Source organism: Pyxicephalus adspersus, chromosome 2 (genome assembly GCF_032062135.1).
Source record: "Pyxicephalus adspersus chromosome 2, UCB_Pads_2.0, whole genome shotgun sequence".
Classification (NCBI taxonomy): domain Eukaryota; kingdom Metazoa; phylum Chordata; class Amphibia; order Anura; family Pyxicephalidae; genus Pyxicephalus; species Pyxicephalus adspersus.
This window is the reverse complement of record NC_092859.1, coordinates 142,991,365-143,013,535: the sequence shown is the minus strand read 5'-3', so window position 1 is coordinate 143,013,535 and position 22,171 is coordinate 142,991,365.

Genomic DNA, 22,171 nt, shown 5'->3' with positions numbered 1-22,171 from the left:
CCTTGCTTGCTTCCTGTCTTGACCCTGGCTTCCCTTGACTATCCTTCTGCGTTGTGATTTGGTACCGTGTTTTGCCCACCTGGGTGTGCCCAAGGACCGCAACCTGGCAGTAACCAACGGCACAACATCCTCACCATCAGAGGCTCTGGAGAAGACCTGGTTACTGCTTAGACTCTGCACCTTGGCCCTTCTCAGGGCTCACACCACCTCTGTGCATCTCATAGCGCCCCCTAGTGGTCCTGTCTATCCGAGCCTGACAAGTTTTACGTTAAAAAAGTATTCTGTCTACTATTGCCTCTGCTAACTACTCCACATTGTAATCTGTCATCTGCAATCCTATTTAATGTACAGCTCTGCATAATATGTTGGTGCTATATAAATACTGTTTATTAATAATAAAAAACAAATGTCACAGAATATTATTTCGTTTTATACTACAGCAAAAAGAAAAGGGACCAAATGCACCATTTGCATGGGCAAATTGAAAACATGAAAATACATTTTTTATATGAATGGACACTTAAAGATTCACATCAGCTCACTTCAAATTTAAGCATTTATGACAAATCACAAAAGTTTCTAGAACCTCACTTCACTGTGGTTCCTACTTCATAGAAAATCAGTGCCTGTATGTGAAAGTAGACATCTTTAATTAGAATGTCTTCTTCCTATTCAACAGGTTCCCTCGCATTTAAAGTTCTAACCACACAGGGTGCATGCTGTGCCCATACCGTCATCAATATTGCAATGAGAAAATTCTTTTCATTCGACGTATAAAACAAAAGTATAACTCCATCCTGATTCACACAATACATACGGCAGACATTACGGTAGGTTCACTTGAGTACAAGTAGAAAAATCTTCAAACGTTTTACTCATTCAACTATTTCAGAAAGGATTTCAACTTACTGAGCTGTGAAATAGCTTCATAAGGCTGAATAATCTAAACCTGGGGAAGAGGAGGCTTTCTTTCCAGATGAATTCAAACAATAATGGTACAGACAAAGAAGAATATCTGAAATTGTACAATGAACATCTTAAAGCCTAAAACGGTGGAAAAAAAGACTAATGGATTTATTTGTAATTATGCAAAAAAATAACTCTATGTGAATGATTTGTTAACATTTTATTTTGACATTCACTTGTTATTCATTTTATTCATTTTTTTTTTACTCCACAGAAGACTAATGATTAGTATTTACACATATATATTTTTATTAACACAATATGGGTTTATAATTACAAATTCGATTACGTAAAACATAAAACAATACTGCAGGGATACATAAGCCAAAACCAGTTTACTACCCAACAATTGGGTTACTGTAACCAGCAACGCATAAGCAAAGGGTGGACCAGTATGTAGGTGTGTAAAAAACAAAAATAAACCCATATACAAGTACTGACATGATACAGTAAAGTCACAGTCAATTACCAAACTTGTACCCTCTGAATATGAAATATCAAAATGCTGTTATGTTTATTAATTGAAAAAGACAGGAAAATCCAGGCTAAATGTCATCTATGTAGTCTGTTCTTATATCTGGCTGGAATACAGTTTTTGTACCTTTGACATAATAGCCTTTAGAAATTAACTAAAGTGGTTCAATTTATTATAAGTTGGTCAATACATTATATTATTTTTATTATATTATATTATAATATTATTAAAAGGAATGGTTGTATTTAAAAATAAAAAACGATATGTGGTCTGTATGGGTTATGTGAGAGTATTTGTATACCTAAAAAAACCCATGGGTTAAATTGATGTGTTTTTATATATTTCAATGGCATCAGTAGGTCCATAGAGATATTTTCTTTTTTTTTATTTTTGTACGTAAAGCAGCTATTATTTTGTATGTATGTACACCTTTTTTAATGTGTTTCTCATTGTCATTGTACCACTGTGTATTCTTTGTAATGTTTTATGCTGTTTTATCAGTAAAGATCTTAGTGTGATCCTAATGTTTGATGCTTTAAATTTGTTAATTATGTTTTTGATCTGCAAATACACATAATGCAGGGAATATCTGTGGCACAGGATTTACTGGAGTGATAGCAGAAGGTGTTCCCTTTTGGACATGCAAATAAAGTCTTACAGATATAAGGAATATGGGAGCTAAGTCACTGCTCTGACTCACTTTTGTGTGCACATTTCAGCTTGTTATTGAGTTTTGTAAGCAGAATAGTTAAAATGTAATTCCAACTTTGGTGCCTTCTGCAAGTTTTGTATGCAGTAGAGAAGTGTAGAATTGAATGAAGATAGCTGGTTGCATGTATGGACCTGGATTGAAAATTTTGGCTGTGAAGCACCCACAAGCTCCACATTAGATATCTGCCTGGATCAGGAATGAACATTGTGGGGGCTCTAGTTGTTTTTTTAGAATGAAGGGGAAACCAGAAAAGTGAAAACAAGCCTGGTGTAACATGGCGGCGATTCAAAAGCACAATATAAATATACAATATAAAGAATTTGATACAAAAAAATACAAATTACAGCAACTTTCCCTCTCCTTTCCAATAGTCCAGTGTTTTGTTTCCCCCTCCCCAGCAGTTACTTAAGTTTTTAAGTGAATGAAATGCACCACCGTCCCTGTAGCTAGAAAGGTCAACATGAATCTGTTAACATGATAGTTAACAATCTATAAATGACTGAATGTCCATAGCCTGGCCACAGTTGTGCCAGGCTATGGACATTGCAAAGTCCAGTTTAAAAAATGTTGTTTAGTATGTTTAATATTCCAACAATGTTTATTCCTCTAAATGTACAATCCTTACACCTGACCTGTTTATGCATGGGATTGATGTCATGCTGCTGCAGTGGAACATCAAGTGACACTATAGCCATCACAGTTTGCTGGATACAGTTTTTGAGAGATATGCCATTTTTAAATATGGTTGCGTTCTATGGCAAAATCTGGGTATAAGCAGCAGGTTTTTATTCTGATTTAGGGTCAAACACATTCACATATGTAGCCAAAATGTAGCAGAACTGCAATTTGCCAACTCAGCACACTTGACACTTGGCCTCCACCATTCCTTTCTGGGATAACACAGCCAGTCAGTTTGCAGTTGTGTGGACTATATTATAATAATTGCAAATCACCACCAGATATTTCATAAAAGTGGGTATTATTTAGATTATTTTTACAACTCAGCACTTACATCCTAGTAAAATGACAAGGAATTGAAATTCAATAATTTATATTTCATTTATATACATTGTACTGATCTAAACTTCTACTTATTTTCCACATATAATAAAAACAATAGTATACAACACAGTAATGTACAGCTTGACTTCATTGGAATTTCTAACTGGTAGATATAGAATGTTTTATGTACGTATATTGGCATGATTTCTCTACTTTATGTTTTGATAAATTCTTTACCAGGTAGGGACAATCATCAACTGTTGATGGGCCAAAAGTTCCTGTATTTCCTGACGGCTAGCTGGAGAATATACAATTATATTAGTTTACATTTACACATTTACTGGATGTGCTGTACTTGCTCCTGCATTAAAATCTCTACTGAAATCATATTGACTGAAGTTTTGTGTATTTGACTATTAAAAATAAATTATTAGAGAACAAATTTGACTCAGTTTTTGTACATGTTGGGATTTGTTTTTTGAATGAGTAATCAATATTTATTTCAACTCATGTGTACACTGTTAGTCATAAAAAATATATTTCCATTGGCAGATATAGAGCTGCAAAAAATACCTAGCATATAACAGCAGCCAAAATTAGTGTATAGTACATGACCCAGCTTTGCCAAATGAAATGGAATAATATTATTAATGTACTGGCACCACCACTAACTTAGTACTATTGTGAGGCCAAGGAACCGTATGTGTAACCGTATAAGCGGTTTCCTTGATGAGTTAATGTCAGGATACAAATTCATCAAGATAATCCATGCAAACAATGCAGCAGGTTTGAGTATTACTGTAATAGGAAAAATCCAGGAGGCAAAAAGAAGCTGATGTGTTCTTGTTCTAACAGTAAAAAAGAATAAATTAAGGTTTGTTAAAGTTGTTAGTTCAAGCAAACAAACTTTTAAAGTATATACCTCAATAGCCACAAAGGATATAAATACATTTTGTAGGCACTATAATCTTTGTAAAGCACTGCATAGTACATTGGTGCTATAAAATAATTCAATAATCACAGAAAAAATCTGCAGGCCCAGGTATACCCTTGTAAAGGTAGCAGTGATATCATCATATAGCAAAGAGTGAGCAGAGCGGTAAAAGGGACCCTGCAAAGCCTTCTATTAAAGGATGCAGAAAAGAGAGTGGTAGTGACTGTTTTTTCATGCCAGGAAGCTCCTGCCCAGTGGAAAAGTTTTGCATTGTATAATACTGCAGATAGGTGAACAGTCCCACTCAATGTAATAAAACAAAGCATGTTATAGCAATAATATTAACTCATATATATTTGGCATACCATTGAAAACAAGAGGCCAGCAATGCATTGTCTCTAAGGATACTTGACACTTTCTTGCCCTGTCCTTTCTTCCAACGAGCTCTAACAGTTACATTTGGAATGTCCTAAGCTAGCCATGGGGTATCTGCTTTAGGTATGATTAGAAAGATAGAGGTATGGAGTAGCATTTGTGATGCTTTATTTATTGAGTCAGAAAGTAATCCGAATGGTTTTAAGACGTAAAAGGGGAACAATTCTGCATGTCTCAATGAGACTTAGGCAGAGAGTGAAGGTGGAGCTCCCTACCAACAGGTAATACAAACCCGGAGCAGTTAGGGTATCAAAAAAAAAGCCTTCTAGAAGTCATCAGTGTCCAGGTCTATATGACAATAGAAAGGGTCCCAGCACCCACTGAACCTACATCTAAATGGACCTTTGAGACTCGGAGGGCCCCTATGCACCTGTACAGCCCATACAGATGGTATGTCAGTATATGGTACAGATACTTAAAGCCTTCACAAGCACCAGGATCTCCTCTAGTGACCTCTAGTGTCCAAAGCAAACAAGCAGTGCTGACCCCACCATTATAATGATTTTTGGAGCTTAATTGCTCATCAGCAGAAGATGCTGTTTGAATTACTACATGAGGAAATACTTTTTATTATCATTATTAAGGAAGGACCTCCGATTTGACACTGTGCTGCATCAGGACCTATTCCTGTTACCAGGTACCTACTACATAACACAAGCTGCAACAAATGCTGCCACTCAAAATGTTACCAATGAAAAGCAAATATTTTGGTGTCCAGTTGGTTTTTTTTCTCTTGCCTATGGGCAGTAGTAAGGGTTATCAACATACTCTGCCTAATTCACTGCAATTTGAGCATTACTTGTGAGGATAATCTGGCCATGTAGACTGTGTGCAGCATTCCTGATCAGTAATAATGACAAATTTTTAATAGATATGCTTATTATTTTTTGATTTCTGAAAGTTTCCTGTGCAAAACAGTTTGTATGGAGAAGGACCCAAGCTTTCCAAGAATATTCACCTCCCCTGTCATCTTTGACGCTGCAGTGGTAAAGACTGAATGGGAAACCAGCAGCTTCTAAGGATACAAGTTACAAATCTCAGGAGGCTGCTCCTTCCACAAATGCCTGACATCGGCCATACGCAGAAAGGGCTTTTTGTAATAAAAAAGGGGCCGATTTCACACATACACAGTGAGATCAGCACTTTTTTTACATTTTCAGAAGACGTGTCACCCGGTCCCGTGCTTGCACAGAGCGAGATTGTTTGATGTAAGAACAAGCTGGAAGAAGATGGCTGCGCCCATTGTCTAATCCATGATGAAAAGTAGAAATAGGCTGGGACAGCTTGGGACCTACTAGACTCGGTTTTCAGAGGGAGCAACGGCTTTACACCTCTAAAGGTAAGTGTTTTTTTGAATGTTTCGCTCTATTTATAGAACTGATCTGACATCCCCTCAAATATTCCTGGTTGGAGATTCAATACCTGCAATTGAAACACATGGACCTGGAAGAAGAGAATTGAGAAAATGTCTGATTTGACAGCCAAGAGTTGGAGAGCTGACAGCCAAACCATATAGGAGTAAGCTTTTTTTGTTTTTCATCAAAGTCAGAGACATTAGTGCATTAAATTACCATTGAAAATCTTGTGACAGTACAAGCATATTGGTAATATGTATTTAAGTGCACATGTGGTGACCTTCACTATAAATGTGAGATTACACCGCTAATTGTCTAGCTATTGCTTGTCAACAATGGACTTACACTGATTTTACAAAAAAATGCCTCATATGGGTGTTTGGAATTCTATACAATGATTGTCTGATGTTGGAACAGGCATATACAAAAGTTGAGCCTTCTGATCAAGCCAAAAGGTGAAATGCGTTAGGTACTTCAACTTAAAGGACTACAAATTTAAAGGCAAAAATTGTCTGGAGAAAGTGTTCCACAAAATATCGTTATGCCTTGGAATGTTTTTTATTTTGTTGTATATACATATGTAAATTAACCCCCCAGCGGTATTCCCGAGTGTGACTCAGGGTGGATTTTCTAGGCAAAAATCGGTATTCCCGAGTCACATTCGGGGTCGCTTTTAACTACATAACAGATTTTAACAGATTTTTGTGTTTAGTTATTTAATTTATAATTATTTATTTATTATTAAATTTAATAAATTTATTAAATATTGGTGAGTTATGCTGAAGAATTATAGCCTACAATGAAAAATAAATTTCCATGAAAAAAATTGTGCCGCTTTTTGCATGGAAATTTGGACTGAATTAGACTGCTAGGGAGGTTAACATAATATATAAATTTTGAACTGTAAAACGTAAATAGAGTTGTGGTACCTAAAAAATCCCAAAAACCCAAAAATGCTGTTTTAGAAAATGTCTGGTTCCCTACATTATAAATAGAATTTTATGCAAAATATTATACAAGATACATAAACGGGTACAGTTCGGCAGATGAATTATTTTATTTACACAGGTCACTATACATTTTATAATCTGGCTCTCTATAAGTCGCTTAGTCCACCAAATATATTGCAAACATTGATTGGAAGTCACAGTACAGTACCTAATATAGACAGTTTTAAGTAGCAAAAACAGTTGTTGAATAGCAGGTACTAAAATTATCAATATACTTTGAAATCTGTCGGAAGGCAGAAGCCAAATAAAACTATATGTGTGTTTGGAAATGAAAGGAAGAAATGAATATGTTTTGTATGGTGTTCCTAAAAATATTGTATTGGGATTACCACTAAATATCTTACCAAACAATTTTATTAGCATTAACATTAGTTCTGCTGTTACAAAATTCTGTGGAACTTTCAGACCAATTTGAATTTTGAGAAGGTGACATAACTGAAGGTGACATCTGGAAAAATAGGTGTTGCCTAATGCAAACAATCATATTATATTAGTTAAAAAAAGCTAGCTATTAGACTGTTTACAATGGGAGACACCTCCACCTAATTTATTTATTCTTCCATTTTGAGTTTATTTAGCACTATGTAAACAAGATTTGTTATCTGCACTTCTACTTTACATAACATTCGAAATTAAAGCAGAACTAAAGGTAAAAATGAAAAACTTGCAAGCAGACGGGTTCTGTATTGCAGGAGGAACAGGTAATGTCCTTCTGCAATAAGACAAACTTACTGGCTTGCAATCTTTTCTTTAATGTTCCATTGTGTTCTATTTCTCCCACCTCTTAGATTGTAAGCTCTTTTGGGCAAGGTCCTTTTCTCCTTCTGAGTCTGTCATTTGCAACACTTACTTAATTTACAATGCTGTGTAATATGTATAGCCATACAAATACAGTATAATATTATTATTAATATTATTACAAGCAAGTAAGTTTATATTATTGCAGAAGGAATATCGCGTGTCCCTTTTGCAATGGAGAACGTGCTTGCTTGCAGTTTTTATTTTTTTAACTTTCGTTACTTTATATCCTTTATATATTAATTATTTGTTTTAATTGTAATTAGTCCTATTGGGTAAAAATATGAGTTCCGCTTTCAAGCTTTTTATTACACACAAAGGCTAAAACTTAATTGCAGGAATTTGTTATGGCACTGGTGAAGTTTATGCACAGACTCACCTGATTCATTCTCTTAAAAAGAGCAGCTGTCAAAGTCTGGAATTCAATTATGAGATGCTAATTTGAAATCGCCATGCTGAAAATTAAAATAAGTGTAAAAAAAAAACCTGTGAAAACAACAGAAGCGAGTCTTAAAACCACATCTAGTGTCGTAACCGTGCTCTCCTGGGGGAAAATTTGGCTCTTCAGCTCAACAACTGTGGTACTGTATTCCAACAACAAGTCTTTGTAACACACCAGACATTCAGTTCACAGACTGGATCCTGTGTGTAGGGCAAAGGGCCTTAATGTTGTTGACATCGAACATGGCCAGAGTAATTGGAGGGTCATAACAGGACGTATTATTTCTTTGTGTAGGCACATTACAGCCCAACCACAGCCAGGTGTGCGTGGGGTGAGAACATAGGGAGGGACTATTAGAAGACTGCAGAATGCCACATATTAGGGGAAGGAGATGGAGTCATTTCCAGCAATGACGCATAAACAACTCTAACGCACTAGGTTACCAGCATAAGAGATCTTTTAGTATTAATTCCCTAGTGATTGTCTCTTTGAATTAAGTAGTTACATGCACATAGTAAGTGTCCTTCTTGTTATTTAATTTATTTTTTTTCCTATGTCTATTTATAGATGTTTGTGCCTGGCTGTGTTTCTAAATTGACTGTTTGCTCTGACCACAGGGAGGGAAGATCACAAATTTGTACACTGTAAGCTAAATTCTAGGATCCATGCACACTACCCGAAAGGGAGGTGGGGCAATGACCATGTATGTAGCAAGGGTATTACATGAAAATAACAAAAACGAAAGAAAAAAAAAAAGAAAGGAAGTAAATGGAAAAAAAGAAAGGATTTTTTATAATATTACATTACCATTAAAAATTATATATTTGGTAGGGGGTATAAGGACATAACTATAGAGTTTGGGTATGGTAGGAACAAGAAGAGGAGAATTGAGGTTAAGGGTTTTTTCGTTTGTTTGTTTGTTTGTCTGTTGATGATGTATATAATATTTTCATATTAATATTTTTTGAGCTACTATTACACAATTAGGTATTTTGGCACATCTCACCTTGGTGCATCAGGGATTGCTGAACCCATAGATTTTTCCTGGAGTAGATGTTGGAAGAAAATGAATTTTCTCAGCAGAATACAAAGTAAAATAGTATTTGTTCTCTTCCTATGACCCCATAGTACTCTTGAACCCACACCCCTTTCCTATTTTCTGTGATTGTAGATTGTACCTGCCTGCAAAATCAGAATAAGGATATGGTCATAATAAATAATGTAAAACTATGGTCAAACTCTAAATCATGTATGTGACATATCCTATCCATGCTAGTAGGACTGGGGCTTCTGTTTTTAGTTCCCCCTTTTGTAATTACTCGTTGATCTTGCTAGTAGTGCCATTGGATATGTGCTTACTTTGACAAGATTACCACAATCGTCCTTCCGAAGTAAAATAACTGCAGTATTGATATTCTTGCTACTTCCGTATCTGCTTGATGATGGCACTGCTGACATACCTAACAGTGATTAATCATACCTGGACACCAACAGGCCTTTAGATTAGCACCATATTTCTCTATCTGCAGAAACCTGGGGAAAATGAAAAAGTCATTTCCTTCCACCCTTTCTTGCAGAATGTTGACTCCATGCCTGGAAAGTGTTAGGGTCCATTGCTTATGTTTTACCTACAGTTAACATGCATAAGCCTACATAGTTGAAAAAAATAAAATAAAAATAAAATAAAATAACCCAAAGTGGGGTTTTATTCAGGAGCACAGTCCCTTGCATTTTCTCAAGCCACCAGTTATTACCACAGACCCTTCAAAGAGTAACGGAACCAGAATGGCAGAGGACAGTTTACTACTAAACAGTATTGCCTTTGGTCTCCTTTCAGGCAATCTGTCTCTATTACTGACTTCCTTGTTTTGTACTGTGTCTCTGTATGGAGGAGGCTCTCTTTGTATATACAAGGCTTTGCTTCCCCATGTCAGAGTCTCCAGCAAGGAAAACAGTAAGCAGATACATTGTGACCAAACCTCAGCAGTGCTTTAGATGTCACACTGAACAAATACAGCTACATACTAATAAATGAAGATTGGATTTAAAATAAAGGTTAATTTTTCAGGGTGCTGCATAGGGTTATTTATTAAATCCGATGTTTTCTGTTTAAAATCTTCATATTTGGGCTTTAGTTACAGTACAAAAAATAAAAAGGGCACTAACACACTATAATGCATTGTGGTGATCTGAATTGTCTACATATACATCATCGTTATTCATATATACATTCATCATTTTTTTTTACCTAAAAAGTCCTATGGCTTCTGTAATTTAATATAATATATGTATTTGGGATGTGGCACAGTATTATAAACAATGAAACACATGCATAGTTACATATATACATTATTTTGAACATCCACTACATTTGCTTTCAGAATAAATTACATTCATTACCCAACAGACACACACATAGATGGGTATATGTCTATGAAATACACAGTAAAGTCAGACATCTTGCAGAGCAGGGAATTATTTTACAGATTTTTGCTTGTCAATTTACTAGTAAGGACTAAGATTACTATGCTATGAGGTATTTATACTACATGCCATACTAATGCCACTAAGTTCTAGGGAACTATAATTTAGTGGCCACCTTGTCCAGGTATAGATGTTTTCACGACATTTGTAAATGCATTTTTTTTAAATTCCGTTTTTCATAGTACAGTAGTGCTTAGAGCAGCTATATTGCCCGGTTAGGCTATATACTATTATGAAAAAGTTCTTGGTGCCATTTTATCTGTACCTGGTAGTCTTCCTGGTTTGTTTGCATGGCAATCAGAAGCTAATTTTTTGTCACTGTGCATCGTTAAAACATTGTTTTAAAGCGGGATCAAGCACACTTTTGAGTATCCCCATGAAATTATAAAACTAAGTTATTTAAACTTTCTAGGTGCCAAATACAAATATTTTGATTCTAGAAGTAAGCAAATCTATTGGAACCATGTGAAAATTTTGACTAATTTCAGTGACATCAGTGGGGCATAGACAAATTCCAACAAATTCTGACTCCACTGTCCGCCACATCTTAATAAAAAACCAAGTCATCCATTCCCTTCTGAATATGATCAAAACTCTGCTCTATGTATGAACATCGTGGATGAGCATTTCACCTCTATTTCCACTTTGGTAAGCTAAGCCCCTTGTGTGAATATGACAGTATGGGCGAGCTACTTAAACTGTCCGGGCCCCTTTGTTTTATATGGATTTTTCCTGCTGAGAATTCCATAGTTGGGGACTAGAATAACATTTTTTTGTGGGGGACAAAAAAAAATCATTTAAAAGCTAGTTTTTGTTATGCTTTCCATTTGTTTCTTATAAACATGTGCCTGGGAAACCATTTTCCTTGAAAGGAGCTGCCTGAGAGTCCTGACAGAGGCCGGAGCAATGATTTCACTTTGGAACCACGGCTGGGACCAGGTGGAAGAAAGTTCATTCCTTCACTCTAACAAAACATCTGCTGAAAAGTTGCAATGTCTGAAAAAAAACACTAAAGAGGAACAGCTTGAGCCTTTAGGTTAAAAGGCCATCCATTTCCCATCAGGGAGTCCCATTCAGCCTCTTACAACTGCTGCATTTGACATCTGAATGGAGCAGCAGAGGCAGAGGATGGAGGCTTACAAAGAATTCCGAAAGAGAATGAGGGGAACACAGAATCGGCATCTCTAATTCTTCTGCATGTTCTTTCAGTTTTAGCCTTGTGTCATTCATTACTGAGCCATTTTCTTCACTTGTTAAATTTAGAAGGAGAAAACTGTGAGAAAGTTCACATAGCCCAGGCCTGGCTGAATAGTCAACCAAATTTTTATTAAGGCAACTTAATTGGAGGAGATAGGTACCCAACTATTATTATTATTAAAATTATTATTATTATTATTATTATTATTAATAAACAGGATTTAGCTATCGCCAACATATTACGCAGCGCTGTACTTTGCAAATGACAGACTACAGGAGGAGAGGATCCTGCCCTGAGGAGCTTACAATCTAGTAGACTTCTTGTCATCAACATCATCATTTAGATGAAAGCAAATGCTGCTAATAAAGATAACTGTGTGCCAAAAAAAATAATAGAATTAGTTATAACTGGACCTGTTTTGTAAGTTTTAGATAGAACAGAAAATGATTTGCTAGTAATTTTTGTTGAGAAGATTTCTATTCGCTCACTATGCCAAAGATACTCTGAAAAGTATGGGGAAATCTCTTAAACTAGGAAGGAACTCCCTTTTTTGACAAATGGACCCAGTGGATTTATGGATTCCCCTTACCTTATGTTCTGCTTTTATTATTACATCAAACATTGGATCAGAAATGAAAATTGCCCATGTTTGCTAGGCCTAATGAGTAGAGCTCCTAGAACTTTCTGTCAAGTTCAATGTTATAAAGAGATCAGAGACCCAGAAGTATGCAGATGAGAAGTTTTGACTATAATCTAAACCAGCGTTTTAACATGGGGAACCCTTGAAAATACTTTTGGGTCTTCAAAGGACCACTGCTATAATTACTTTTTCCATGGCTTACAGTAGTGGTGTTCAGTAGGAAGAATGTCTTCAACATTGCTGGCCATTTGGAAAAATGTCATCCTTAAAGATAGCCAAAAACATAATTGCTGTCATGGGCATGAGAGTCACAAATTGCTGTCACTTGTCACTTTCTCAAGGAACCCCTAGCAACATCTCAAGTAACCCTAGTTGAGATACACTGATCTAACCCCATTTTCGGTATGTATTCGCCACGTAAAACACAAAAAGAAAAACAGATTGATTGTGGCTACAGTTGTGGAAAACAGTTTGCTATTATCTTGGGGTCAGTCTACAACAGTCCTCTGATAATTATAGCACGTTCATATAGATATGACATTAATATTGTTAACCTTTATTTTTAAAGAGCCAACATATTATGCAGCCCTGAACAATAAATAGGGGGCACGGATGACAAAGTTGCATAAACAAGTAGAAACAACGACACAACATAAAACAACATAGACAAGTACAAACAACGACACAGGAGGAGGAAAGGACCCTGCCCAATACAGTTAATAAGAGATTTTATGTGTCTATGGATCCCACATTACCGATAACAAGAAAAACATGTAATATACACAACAGAGCACAACAGAAAATAGGATTCCATGCAAGAATATTGAAATAAGTAAAAAAGTACTATTTCCAAACTGCATTATTTTGCTTCCCACCTGAAAAGATTTGATTACCCAGAAAGAAATAATTTATTCACCAAGGTATGAACTTCATTACACCCAGAGGTCCAGTCTACCTTTAAAGATGTACTGTGGTATTTGGCACCAAGAAGTTGGCCACAGATCTTTTTAGTTACAATGCTTCTGCTGGCCTTCACATAATGCATCCCCTTATCATCCCCCAGGTAATGGAGAAACATGCACCTAGCCACCCACAAAAAAGTGAAGTAATTTGATTTAAATTATAAAAATGCAAGCAGGCAGTTGTTTATTGCAGAAGAGACATTATTTTTGCTTCTGATGTAAACATACTTACCTGCCTGTTTGCTATTTATTGATTATTTATTGATTTATTGTTTACAGGAAGGTAATGGTGAACTATAAACCCCACCCTCATCTGGTAACAAACAAGCTTAGCTATCTCCTAGATTGTAAGCTCTTCTGTCAGCTCTCCACCTCCTGTCACTGTCTGTATCTGTCTGTCATTTGCAATCCCTATTTAATGTACAGCGCTGTGTAATATGTTGGCGCTATATAAATCCTGTTTATTATTAATAATAGGGAGGGCTAAAGATTCTAAACTTAGAAGATGGCCGGGTGAAGATGGTGGCAATCCTCGATGGAGTTTGTTTTAAAACTGCTATCAGGCAGGTAAGTTTATTTTATTGCAGATAGGACAGAAAAAGCACCTACCAGCTTACAGTTTTTTTATATTTTAATTATAAAACATTTTAAAAATATATATATGTTCGATTTTTAGAAAAAGATAACATTTTCTATGTTTTTTTACGCGGTTCACTCAGCTTCTAAAATCAGATAAATCCTTTTGAATTTGCCTTTGTGGCTGTGTTTTAGTATGTGAATTGAGGGGACTTCCTTTCTCTGCCTGTGCTTTTCTTCCAGGAATCTGTTCTCTTGTTAGGAATCTATTCACTGTCAGCCAGCCAAGGCGGTTGTCATTGTCCCAGCTTGTGATTTCTCAGGCAGCCTCACAAAAGGTAAACAGGCTGAGATTTGCTTAAGATAATTCCCTTGCACCTGTGCACCAAGATACTCATTGAAAGATTGTAACAGCGGACTGGAACCTTTGCCGGGGCCTTTGTATACGGCATTCTGGGGAATTTTTGAATCAACGAGGCACACACACACCTTTTTGTAGGGCACAAAATAAACACAGGAAATATAGTTTGGACAGGAGAACTTTGGCAGCCTTTGCTTTTGTTAGCTGATACAAAGTTGCCAAGCAGATTCAGATTTAAAGGAAAACCCATATAGAGAGAAATATAGAGGTTGTTGCTGCTGAATTCTCAAAATGCTAAATTATTGGCTATTGCTGACTTTGCTATTTACTCAATTTCCAACCCAAAACAAGAAGAAACTTTATATTTAATGTGCTGACCTGCATACTTGTTCTGGGTCCACATCCCAGAAGGTATTGAAACTTTTAGGTCAGTATACCAGCCTGTCAACCAGCCTATTTAAATATAGAATTAAACAATAACAGTCTACATATTTTTTCACTCTATGTATTTTGTTTTGTATCTGTTTTTAAAAGGTGAACAGCTGCATTCCTTGCAAAGCAAGCAATTAATACTCACCTGTCCTGCTGCCTGCACCAATAAATTCTCATACCTTGAAGAATCGTGTTGAAAGATCTTCCACATTCATCAATTCCTGGAGCATGAGATGTGAATGTCAACCCCTGCACTTTGTGGTTTAATCCAATGATCCCCATGTCACCTAAGATGTATTCACTGGCCATTCGGTAAATGTTTCCTAAATTTTGCAAACGTAACATTCACAGATAGGCTCTAATAAAGTGGGTGTGAAGTAAATTAAATTAGGACTTTCCTGTATTACAGAGCATAAAAAACAAATAAGACTTCTAAGGCACATTCCAAATATTTCACTTTTTATTTGTTAAAGTGTATTAAAATTTGTTAAAATTAAAGATAAAAAAAGCATTGTGCCTCAATATAAACTATCATTTAAAAAGTATCCAGATTGTAGCCTCAACACGTTTCAAAAATTCTGCTTCCTCAGGAGCAATGAGGTTGGTAAATCTTAGTTTAGATTGTGTAACTTACTAAAAATAAATATTATCATATCGCCGACTCCCACATACTCTCGTTATGCCTTGGAGGTATTTTAACTTATGATTGTTCGTACAAAGCTTTACTTTATTATTTTAATTTAATTTTGGTCCCAGTGATATTTAGATAAAAGTTTTCAATGTTTCATTAATTTTAACATTGAGTATCAAAATCAGTGTTTCTCAACTAGGGTTCCATGGAGCAATAAAGTTCCTTCAGAGATTACTAGGGGTTCCTTGAGCAAGGAGCAATTTGTGCCCCTTAGGTCAGTTTACCTGACACCAAGGATCTTTTTGACTATCCGTAAGAATGGAAGCTTTCCCACTGACCACCACACTGTGATCTGTGGATATAGTAATTATAGCAGGGGTTCCTTAAAGACCTGAAAGTTATTTCAAGGGGTTCCCCTATGTTAAAAAGACAAAGAAACAATTATTTAAATAATTCTCAGCAAGTGTCCCCAGTTCTTTTGTATAGGTCCGCCAAAAAGGCCCACAGATAGCCCTTCTTTGAGAACCCATACAAAAGTATAGATCTGGTATATATTATTTAACAAATGTATGAGTAAATAGGACATGACCTCAGATTTCTTACCTGCTCTCCAATCTATATTTTAGGACTTTTTTTATGGCTAATGGGAAAGTTAATGTAAAAAAAAGAAATGAAGAGCTGGACATTACCATTGGGGTCCAGTACCAAAAAATACCATTCAGCAAAAAAAAAGCCTTTAATTTATTTATTGTGGCTTAGAGGGCAACCAAAAAATGCACCAATATTCTGTATATAGTAATTTGTATAATTTTCTTTAGCTGGGCAATACTTATTTGTTGTATTGAAGCCATCCTCTTCTGCGAAACAAGTCACTACTGCTCAATACCTGGTTAGAACTTAACAATGATACCCCTCTCATCCTCCTACACAGGACATAAAAAACTTTGACCCATTTAACTACATTGCCTGATAATCTTTATACCTATATATTCTATTGGGGAATTATTGGGTCCAACAGGTGTTGACTACCTGTGTTTGATCATTATATATACTTTTTTTGATATATTCTTCATACATATATATACACATATATATATATATATATATATATATATATATACATGCATAAACATTTTAACTATTATGTGTTACAATAAATACTTAAGGTTTTATATATTTGTTTAGTATTTTTTTTTTTTGGAGTAACAGCCAGACTAAAAAATTTGGGGATGGTTGTTCAATTTTTTTTTAGAAAAGGTTAAATGGGCAAAATAGGGCCAAACAGGGAGGAGAACAGAGAGAAAGAGGTAAGACACCAACAGCCAGACTAAAAAATGCATGTTAACAATTTAACTGCTTTCCATTGATAGAATCTGTTTGCTGTAGATTACCACCAACAGTTTCTATAAATGGAAAGCAGTTTCATTGTTACCATGCATTTTTTTTTAGTCTGGCTGTTGGTGTCTTACCCCTTTCTCTCTGTTCTCCTGCCTAAATGCTTGGGGATGCCTTAAGGTGGTATATTGTATTTTTTTATTTAAAAAAAGAATATTAGGGGTCCCTCCAATATTGAAACTGGACCTGTTACCAGGCATGGAACTTGGCTATTTAGGAACAGGGGGAATCAAACATACATCTATATCCACCCCTCTTGGACATACCAGCATGATCAGCTAAATAGGTTAATAAATCATAGTCACGCCTATGAACAAACATTTTCACACATTCACTCACATATGTGGGCGCATACTACTATCATAACCGCCTACCCCTCTCTTGTTTTTTTTATTTTAATAAATCAGCCTCATTGTGTTTACTTTGTGAGACTGCTAGGAAGAAGAAAACTTAAGAAAATGTAGGCTATGTCTGCAGGTTCTGGCTTGTGGGGTGAGCACATATAAATGACCCATGGTGCTCTAGCAGCTAGCATCATGTTTACAATAACAAGTTATTCTAAAAAGGTATGCCGAATGGCGGAATCATGCTGCGCCAGCTGTGTCCTCCTGCAGGATAATCCTGCTTATGCTTATTTTCTTTTCTGGAGCCTGGCAGGGAATCTGCTATTTGTTATAGGCTACTAAAGCCCGGCAAATTAGAGGAAAGCCTGCACATCTTCCAGTTTAGTTTCTCATCAGAAATCCAAGACTGTCCTTTGGGGTAATTATTCCCATTCCCACCACTTTCACAGACCAGACATTTAAATTGTTTTTTAAACAAATTTTTTTCATGAACTGAATACAGTATCTTTTATTGGCATATTCTTTATGTGAGAAAAATGTATACAAGAAAAAATAAATTTATTTTATCTTTAACAAGCAGCTATGTTTGTTCATACTTTCATAAATTAAATATCATAAATAAATTCATATCCGCACTACAGAAATGACAGCAAGAGTTAGGCAGCTAAAAAAAATCTATATGCACTAATTTTATACCGTGTTATACCTCATTTGTTTCTTTCTGTTTAAAATTCATACATTTAATGCTCATGTGGATGCATTTTGCACATTTTAACATTTCTTTTGATACATTTTTCAAATATTCTACTGCTTTAAAAGTAACCTGTTGAGAGACAATATGCATGCTGCATTTGATGATCAATTGTTTCTTCTCTTCTGAAAGTACTTACTGCCTAATTGTCATGGTGATCCATTGACTTTGGTTGGAATTTCTAATTTATGGACATGTATGCAAAACTTCCACCCTTAAAGTACTCAACTTTTAATACATCAGGCTGCAAGAAAAACTTTTGGGTTCATTTTATAAATGATTATAGGCTGTTCACATTGCAAAGGAAATTATGCCCTTGGAGATATGAGATATGTCACTTATGCTTAGAAAATGAGATAAAATCTGATACTTTTTACTATCCAATCATATGGAAAAAATCCTGTTTTTTAGAATTACTTCCATGTGATTGTATGTTCTTTACAACTATCACCACTTGAAACGATCACCACCATCCTTAATATAGGCTTTGGCACAAACTGTGAAAAATACTCTTCCCCTCTCTTTTCTTTCCTTTATAGGTAAATACTCACCACCATCCTTGAAAAGTGATGATTCACCTTGGTAAATGAAAACCTAAATGATTTTAATAACCACCCTAGCGTTCTAATTTTGTCCAAATTTGCATAGAAATTTTTTTTACGTTGTAGGCTATAATTCTTAGGCATAACTCACCAAAATATGTCCAATAGTTAATAAATTTAATAATAAACTTTTTAAAAAAATCTGTTAAAAAAAAAAATATANATATATATATATATATATATATATATATATATAAATATATATATATAGGTAAACATGTAAAATAACTGTACAGTAGTATATATAATATAACTATATATATATTATGAAGATTTGTTTGTATTGGACTCAGTACAGCTATTTTGTATTGATTCCATTACAAAATATTTGATTTTCTCACTGATCCTCCCGCCAACACCGACGTCTCCGGGAAACCCCGTAGATCTAGCGTCTCTGCAGTTCACAGTTGGAGCTGGAAGTAGACAGGCGTGTCCCCAGGACAGAGCGAGGTAAGTGTTTTTTTTTTCAGGTTAAAGCGACCCTGAGTGTAACTCGGGATTACCGCTTTTTGTACCTAAAATCCACCCCAATTCACACTTGGGATTACTGCTAAGGAGGTTAAATCAGTCTCTATGTTTTTAAAATGTTTATGAAAACAAGACTGACAGGACGAAACCCTACCAATGGGCCTGATTTATTAAAGCTCTCCAAGGCTGGAGAGGATATACTTTCTTTAGTAAATCTGGGTGATCCAGCAAACCTGGAATAAATTTCTTCAATGTAATTTGCTATTTGCTAACAAATGCTTTGAATCCTGGACCAGATCCAATCCAGGTTTGTTGGATCACTCAGCTTCACTAATGAAAGCTTATTCTCTCCATCCTTGGAGAGCTTTAACCTCCCTGGTGGTAATACCGAGTGTGGCTAGGAGTGAATTTTCCATACCAAAGTGGTGGAATTTCCAGGGGGCTCAAAAGTCCTACCTGGTTTCCATGTTCCAGTGGCGTCCTCCAGCAGTGCCCATGGCGTCCACCAAGCTTTGTGATGCCAGACCCATATCTGTGAAATCTGCGTCCCCAGCGTGTGGACGTTGGAGACGGAAAGCTAGGGAAACCAGATGCCAGCTGGGCATCTGCTCACGAGTGTGTGGCTGGAGGGTGGGACGGTTCTGCTGGGAGGCAGGACCAGGCGAGAAATTTAAAATACTAGGTATTTTTAAATGTACCGCTTTTACATTTAAAAATACTTAGTATTTATACCGCAAGGGAGGTTAACACATCAGGACCAATAAGGAGAAGAACATACAACATACATGCCATCCCCCACTGGAAACCCCCTACTTCTCTGAAAAAAACACAAGCTAATGGGAGCTCTGCCCTCCATTTAATATGACAACACTTGTAATAAAATACCCATACAAAGCATGCAAAGTCTGTATTATGGCATAACTTGAATCCTGTTGGCTTAGATTCTGTATTTCCCACTTTCATCACTCTTAAGCTCTTTAGGCCACAATAGGACTGAACAGTGGATGGCAAAGAAAGGGGCAGTGATTGGTTACATCAGCCAGGCTAAGCCCCTCCCTTCCAATAAATGGTAAAGCAGAAGGCTAGAACAGGGGTCCCCGCAGCCGTCTGACAGGTAGGGCACACCAGCCAGAGCTGCAGACCATGTCTGCCACACGCATCGCAGGCCCAGAAACACAACCTGCTCATTCGGGAGTTCTGGCATCATGACGTCACTCTGGGGGGAAGTTTCTTCCCCTTTGAGTGACACATGGCTCCCCATGCATGCACGGTTGGGAGTCCGTGGATTAGTCGTCTGTGAGCTCCAAATGGTTAGAGACCACTGGGCTAGAAGATTGAAGAGAGATCAGCTGAAGGTGATGGGGTGTGGGAAAGAAGTGCCATCCTTCCCTTATTGTGCCATTCTAGTGGTGCCCAGTGCTAAACCTTCCATATGGCCTCCATGTAGCCCAGACAGATGGAAAGGAGGCTGTAGAAGATAGAGGAGCACTGAATGGCATGATGTGCCACCCAGCCAGGTGCTCAGTATATTGAAGTCATTAAAGCAGTTTTTTTCAACCAGGGCTCCTCTAGAGGTTGCAAGGGGTTCCTTGATCAATGATCATATTGTGCCTCCCAGGTCACTAACTTACACCAATGACCTCTTTGGCCAGCTGTAAGAGTAACATTTTGCCAATGATTGGTAAGAGGCATTCTACTTGCTGACCGCTACACTAATGTACTGTGAACCGTGGATATTGTTATAGCAGGGGGTTTCCTGAAGACCTGAAGCCTATTTTAAGGGTTCCCCCATGTAAAAAATATTGAGCAACAGTGCACTTAAGTATCTGCCTATTACTGTGTAACACAGGAGTAATAAATTAGGACTATTATTATGAGTGCAACAGGACTGTTGGATTGTAAGTTTCCTTGGTGCCCCAGAACTGTTACGATCTTTGTAATTTGTGAAATGCATCATGATATGTTAGCACGGCATAAACCCTAGCAATAAAGCATGATAACATGTCTTTAGTCCCTCTTCTCCATTTATCACGTTCTCTTACAATTCCCATTGTATAACCTCCCCAAATATTTTACTTTCATAAAAGGAATAAAGGAGCTTGAAAAATCAGTCTTTTCAAAAGACTTGACTATTAAAAACTAGGTTTACTTTTGTTTGCTGGGAAATCTAACACAATATAAGATTGCTGCATTTTTGAATGGAGATGACTCTTCGCTGTGGTTACCATCTACATCTACACATACAATACGACTGCCCTTAACAACTGTGTCAACAACTCACACTCCCTGCATTGTCCCTGTCCTGAAAAATAGTCGGAGTATAACAATGTTTCTGATGTGAGCAGTGTTTGTTCAGCGGTTGCACCGTATGTGTGAGTCTGTTCTTTTAACTCAACACATTACACGAAGTTCAATGGAAGATACCGTTTGGCCTCCACCCAGCGTGACTGTACTGTATATGGGATGTGTGAGTCAAAGCAACTGACTGGAATCAAGAGAATAAATATCTGTCCAAAAGACAAAGCCAAGCTTTACAAACAAAAAGGCTTATTCCATTCCAACGTAGAGGGGCTATGAGTCTGCACTTCTGGGTGAAGACTGTTGGAGGGAAAAAAAAACACTTGTTTTACAACATTGCTTGGAATTAATTAGCTATAAACACTTACCTTTTCTTGATTTAAAACAGGGATTGGAAAGAATTGGAAGGAAACACTTACCTTACATTACTTTAGAACAGGATTTGAAGTGGATTGGATGGAATCACTTTATTGGGAAGTTGGAAATCACACATACCTTATTCCAAAATGTAGAATGCACTCAAAAACAACACTATACAAAATTATTTTATTTACCCCTTCTGTCTTGTAAAATCCTTACACTCTATTTAAAACTAAATTAAAAAGAAGTTTTGGTAGGACATGCACATGAAATTTATCCAAAAGTTTAAAACTGCTGAACATTTTTGCAGGATTTGCCCTACTCCAAGTAAATTGAATTATGGTGTACTATGGTATTTGGCAAGCAGTAAATCAAATTATAATGGATTGACTCATCTGTAATCTTAATTATTTTGCAGTTCAGGATATTAAAAAATTAATTTAATTTTAGCAAAAGTTCTGTTCTATTTTGTATCGAGTATGGGAATGGTTGAAACCTTTTTTGCTATTCAAAAGCAAAACAAATTGAAGATATTGGTGG